Genomic DNA, 5887 nt, shown 5'->3' on the forward strand with positions numbered 1-5887 from the left:
ATCTAGAAAGTCAGCTCAGCGTCTATGATCTAGAAAGCCCGCTCAGCGCCTATGATCTAGAAAGCCAGCTCAGCGCCTATGATCTAGAAAGCTTACTAAGCAACAGTGTCTATGATCTAGAATGCCCGCTCAGTGACAGCATCTATCATCTAGAGAGCCCACTCAGTGACGGCATCTGTGATCTAGAAAAGCCACTGAGCGATGGTGTCTATCATCTAGAGAGCCCACTCAGCAACAGCGTCTATGATCTAGAGAACCCGCTCGGCAACGGTGGCTATGATCACTCATGACTCTGGTCCCTGGCTCTGTTGGTCAAGGCTTTCCACAGCCCAGAAGCCTCTGCAGCCTCCCTGTAGGTGCTGAAAAGATGCCAATTGGGGAAGAACCCAAGGAAGCACCAACAGATTGAGACGGGCTCAGGGACAACTAGCTGAGAGGCCGAGGGCACCCAGGCTGCCCCTGGACCCTGCTGCACCAGTGCTGCCTCTGCATCTGGGCCTGTCTCAGAGACCAAGGTGATCAACAGCAGGGTGGGAGTGGGGAGGACTCGCCCACCCACTCCTGTTGGCCACTTTTATTTCCCCACCAGGCAACATAACCTTTCAATACTGGGTAAGGGCTGTGTGACCGCAGAGCCACAGATGTAAGGCCCCTCCCACTCTGCCCAGAAATCCTCCATCAGGAACCTGAGGCTGCCCTGCCCAGGTCAGTTTCACTCACGCCCACACTCACAGCTTCCACCCTGTGGACCTCCACAGAGGGGGGACGGCAGGCAGCCACTCAAGGTCAGCTCCCCATGCCCTCTGTGCCTGCCTTGCCCTGCCCTCACTGGGCGTTCACAACCCCCCCGACCTATACAAGCTAAGCCCCTCTGTCTTCACCCTCGGGGAGGTGGGCTCCCTGTTAGGGGCTTGGAGCAAGGTCAGCCCCTCATGATTTCACAGTGAGAAACTGGCTGGGGACCCGCAGGTGTTCACTAAGACTCACTGTCACTGTCTCAGCACTGGGGTCTGTTTTGTTTGGACTCACCTCAATCCTGTACCTGGACACAGTAGGGTTCATGGTCTTTTGCTGAACTAAGCTGAACCAGTACTCCAAGGAGCATGTGATGGGAGGGGCTGGTCTCTCCCTTGGTGGGGAGTTGGGAGGAGATGCTGAGCACAGAATAGAGACACACCACACTCAGGTCCAGTGGTCAGAGGTGGGGCAGGGGGCCCAGCGGTCAGTGACGAGAGTACTGTGTCCTGGGGAGGCTCGGCCCCTGCCAGCATCCCACCCTGTCCAGGCAGCAGCTTCCCAGTGTTCCTGGATCCCCCCTTACCTTTAACCAACTCCCAGCCACACGATCTACTTCCCCCATGCTCTGTGTGTGTTCCTACTGAACGCTGATGGGGACCACTGCAGAAATACTGCTTCCAACCTCAGGCCACAAAACAACTGTGGCTTCCATTTCAGGGCCTCTCATGCTTTCTCTCTCTTATGTGCTCCAAGGCAGGCAGCTGGCAGGCCGTGGCTTCCCTTCAGAAAGCTCACGTGATGAGGAACGGAGGGATGCCCTGGCCACAGTCCGTGGGAGCCCATCGTGGAAGGGGATCCTTCTCCCACTGAGCCTTCTGACGAGACCTCAGCCTGGCCACAGCTTGCTGCCCTCAGGAGAAGCCTTGGGTGGGAGGTGCCCAGCAACACGCCCTGGATTCCCGACCCACACACTGTGCCGTCACGTGTGCTGTGAGCCATTGCATTTGGGGTTAACTTGTTACACAAAAGTAGACAAAAGGCCGCAGACCTTCCTGGGCCCATGAGGAAAGCTCGCTAATGAGGGCGGGCTGTCCCCTGCCATTCTAGCAGCAGTGGTGTGTCCAGGGCAGGAGGGTGGGACCCCCGAGAGGCTCTCCTCCTCCCATACCTCTCCCCACTGGGCGTGGCTATCTGTGGACGCCAGGTGAAAATCAACATCACAGCAGCCTTGAAGGAGGCCCGCAGCTCCAGAGGGCTGAGGAGCAGGGGCAAGGACCACTGAATCCGATTTGGGAGCTCTCATCGCCCCTGGTGGGGCCGTCCGTCCCCAGCCTGGACCCCTGCCCGACTGCACCCTGGGAGGAGAGCTCTCAGCCGTGCCTCTGCTGCACTGCGGTCAGGAGTTTGCAAGTGATTTGTAACCAACAGTAAGGTATGAACTAAGAACATGAACCAGTCCGGGTTTGAGGCAGAGAAGGGAAGCCACTCCAGGCGTCTTCACCAGGAAAGGAGACAATGCCAGTGTCCTGAAAGTGGCTAGAAAGTTGAGGCAGGTTGTCACGTGGCTGGCTCCCTGAAACGACTTGCAGGACAACGCAGAGCCCACCCAGCACGGGGCCACCATTCCTGGGCTGCCATTGACGCGTGGGTTTACCTTGGGCAGCTGGGGGCCAGGAGCAGAAGCCAGGAGCCCATGGGGTTGCGGCTCTCACCGCCTGCATCTGGGGTTTGAAGAGCAGACACCACGCAGAAAGACTCACCTCTCAACAGCCGTGCTTTCCAGCAGAAGCAGCACACGGTGGCACAAGATGTGCTGTTCTCCTGCCTGCTTTTGGATTGCCTTTGGTGGGCTCCACCTGGCTTGCGGAACCCAGCTGCCGAGGATCTCCAATCACAGGGAGGGTGGAAGGAAGGTTAAATAAGCCAACTCAGTGCACGCACCACAGAAGGCAGAATGTAAACTGCTGGAAGGCTTCAGGGCAGTTCTGCCCATAGCCTTGATGTGCTTCCTCACGATGAAGACGAGCTTGGAGCTCCAGCCTGGAGGCACCAGGAATGCGGCCACGGCAGCATACGTGGGCACCATGCTTCATGGGTGAGGGCTCTCCCACCACAGGCTTGCCCACGGCACAGCTCAGCTGGGCCTGCCAGCTCCCACTGACTCACCACTGGGAGTGAGTGAGTCTCACATATTTTCCATGCACCCCATGAAGTGAGACGCTGGCCTCCCCTCCATTCTGGGCGACCTGTCAAGGATATCTGAAAGCAGATACAGCCTTGGGAGGCGGGGGCAGGGCCTTCCTCTGTGGCGGGCCACAGACTGCTCTCCCATAACACAGACTCACAGTGTGCGTGGGCAGCACTGGTCCCTTTACACACAAGGCCCTGTAGGTCCCCAGCCACTGTCACTGCTGTAACAAACTGTCCTCCCTCCCTGAGCCCAGAGCCCCATATCTCCTCCCAGCAGCCATGCAACTGGGCAGGTTGTGTTAGGTTACAGGTAGGTGACATTCCAGAGCCATCATTCCTGGACACCCCTAAAGGGACATCCTGCATGAGAGGCAGTGGTCATGGACCAGCGAGGAGACCAGGAGAATGACTCTCCCTCTTGACCAAAGTCAGGAGTGTCCGGCCACCCACAAAGAGGGCGACAGCTCACTCTGGGCTCCAGGGGCCTGTCTTGCTCCGGAAGCCCATGGTTCAAACCTTGTTTCCTGCCTCATAAACACTTAGGAGCCATTGATTTAAAAGTGTTCAGACCCCAAAATGCCACATGTCTTTTTGTTTGTTTAACTCATTAAAAACCACTGACTCTAAACAAGTCCAGACTCGTGTCTTGACATTCAAAGCCTCTCGCACACGTTCCGTCCCAGCCCGCCTTTGCCATCACCAGGGTCTCCTCCAGAATTAGGGGCACGTCTCGTCCTCCCACCGCACACATCTCTGTTGCCAGGCGCCTCTCTCGCTCCTTCCACGGGGCCAGCCCCACCCTGGGTAGACCCAGACCCCGGCCCCTGGGGACCCTGCTCGGAGCCTCTGCCACGCTTTGCGACGCTGCCACCGTGCACGATTCATCGCCAACGCCACACTTCCCAGCTCTCCAGCGGCCTCAGGTCCCTCATAGCAGGGCTGGGGCTGCTTCACCCTGCACCCCCAAGCCCAGGACAGGGGCCTAGATTTGAAGCGCAGATAGCCCTGTGACCTTTGGATAAGTTACTAAATGTTTACGAACCTCAGGGTGTTCAAATATGTACAAATAAAATTACGAAAATGAAAATGTATAGATTGTAACCATTGATATTTGTGGATGAGAGATGGTCGGTTTCCACAAATGCAACCCCAGGCAGCCCTTCAGGGAAGGTGGTCGTCGGGAGGCATGTTCACCTAGCCACTGTCTCCGGGCTCTGCCTCTAGCCGGGGTCTGGCCTGGCCCAGCCTTCGCTGACCCCATTGTCTCCCTAAGTGCAAGTCCAACCAGCTGGAGCTAATCACAGTGCTTTAGGGAAGGGACCCGTCTTCTTACATGTCCTCAACTGACCTAGATTCTGTTAACAGGAGCCTTGCTTTGCAAGGTGGGTCCAGTCCAGGGCCTTCCCGCTGCCCAGGGCTCAGTCCCGACGTGGCCTGGGAACTCCTCACACAGGTATTTCTCTTTCCTTTTACCAGCACCAGAAGGATCAACGAGAGCAGATTCTTTCATCGGAAAGGATTTTTTTAAAGTAACTATTTAACAATGGTGTTTCCTTTCCCGTCTATATTCTAAGTGCTGCTCCTCTGGCCAATGGCCTCCGTGAGAACGGAACTGTGGACGCACGGGCTGGGGAGGAGGTCCCACGCCGTTCCCGCGCCCAGGCCGGCCCCCTCCGCCTGGCTGCATCAACACTTGACGAGCGTATTGACATACTAGGCTTTGCGATCCTCTTTCTATTTTTAAACGCTTGATTTATGCCTTTCAGTTGGATCTTATTCAACTAAAAATGTACTGTGTGTTCAGCTGAAAAAGAGTAAACATTTTCCATGGCTATGGCAATATGTTTGCATAGACCTCAATTACAAAATTAACAGGGCAGATTTGGTTGTCTTTGTTGAGCCGAAGAGATTACAATGAAAACCTCTAATGAAAGGAGACATGAGAAATAAGACCTAAAGACAATATGAACAAGAACGGCTCGTTTATTCACTAAATTTGATTTACTAGCCAGCTGTGTTGCTTCAGTTTTAGACTTCAACAAGTAAGAATGCCATTTCTAAATTGCAGCGAAACCCCTAAATCCCGGGTGAGAGCCAAGGGCGTGTGGGTCGGGGGTGGACGGGGGTGGGTGGAGGGCGTGAGGAGAGGCGGTAGCCGGGCGGGGCCTCCCTGGGCTACCTGCACGATCCTCACTCTGGAGTCACCTGTGTGCCCACGATGGCATGGTAAGAATCTCATCCAGGGTGTGACTCCACGTCCTGGGACTGGCAGGAGGCAGGAGGTGGGAGGCGGGAGGTGGGGGCTGTCTGCCCCCAGCCTGGAGGGGAGAGGTGCTCAGGGCCAGGCTGTCAGGGCTGTGCCAGGGGCTGAGCAACCCAGCAGAGCCCTCAGAGCTGTGCCCTGCAGCCTGGGACAGGCACAAGTGCCATGAGGGCAGGCATGGAAGGGCAGGCATCACTTTCTTCCCCTGGCCCGAAAGGCCCCTGCCCGCCGGGATGCTGGCTGTCACAGGGGGCGGGTGTCACAGGAGGGCCCTGGCTGGCACTGGAGGTGAGCACATCGGCCCACAGAGGCTCTCCTTGGCCCACGCTTAGTTGGCTTCTGGGCCCTTTCTAATAAGGCCTAACCCGGGGGATCCTGGAGGCTGGGAAGGGGTGTGGAGAGGGCGCCTCAGGGTTCTGGAGCCTACCTCACAGCCCCAGCCACCCAGCCACACCGGCCACTCCACTGCAGGTCTCTGGGGCACCAAAGGAAGGTGGAGACCGGCCTCTGTCAGTACTAGGAAGCAGGGGGCTTCCCAGAGCCTGCACTGGACTCGAGGCCAGGCTTCACCACAGCCGTCTGCAGCCCACTGCACACCCCTGACCCCCAGCAGCGCCCTGGCCCCAGGCTGTCGGCCCGCGTACGGGGGCTGCATGCACGTCAGTGAGGGAAGGAAGGAACACAAGGCCAAAGCCA

Source organism: Sapajus apella, unplaced genomic scaffold, assembly GCF_009761245.1.
Source record: "Sapajus apella isolate SASKATOON/1434 unplaced genomic scaffold, GSC_monkey_1.0 scaffold60, whole genome shotgun sequence".
In the NCBI taxonomy this organism is placed as follows: Eukaryota; Metazoa; Chordata; class Mammalia; order Primates; family Cebidae; genus Sapajus; species Sapajus apella.